The sequence below is a fragment of the Orycteropus afer genome, unplaced genomic scaffold (assembly GCF_000298275.1).
Source record: "Orycteropus afer afer isolate SDZICR_OR568_19922 unplaced genomic scaffold, OryAfe1.0 scaffold00263, whole genome shotgun sequence".
Lineage (NCBI taxonomy): Eukaryota > Metazoa > Chordata > Mammalia > Tubulidentata > Orycteropodidae > Orycteropus > Orycteropus afer.
In genome coordinates this window covers 445,851-446,195 of record NW_006921850.1, presented here as the reverse complement: position 1 = coordinate 446,195, position 345 = coordinate 445,851, and positions in this window count along the sequence as shown.

Sequence of the window (345 nt, the reverse complement as noted above, 5' to 3'; positions counted from 1 at the left end):
TGTGTTGATATATCTGGGGAAATGGGGTATGTGTGCAATTCTGCTTGCTTTTGGCAGCACTTAGGCAATCACCACCTGTCTCCTGTGGGTGTGACAGGATGAGAGTATATGTATGCACAGTTCTCTGTTCACGTAGGACAGTTTAGGTTTGGATCAGCAGGTGTTGGTTGCTGTCTGCCATTGAACAGGTGGTGTAGGAACTGGTGGTGGCACTTGCATAGCAGGTGGGGCTGCAGAAGGTGTGGGTGTGTATGGGTAGTATGAGCACTGTTGGTGTTTCCCAAATATGAGATTAAAAGTGTAAGAAAACAAAAACAAAACAATGGCAGGGGGAATAAAAAAGAT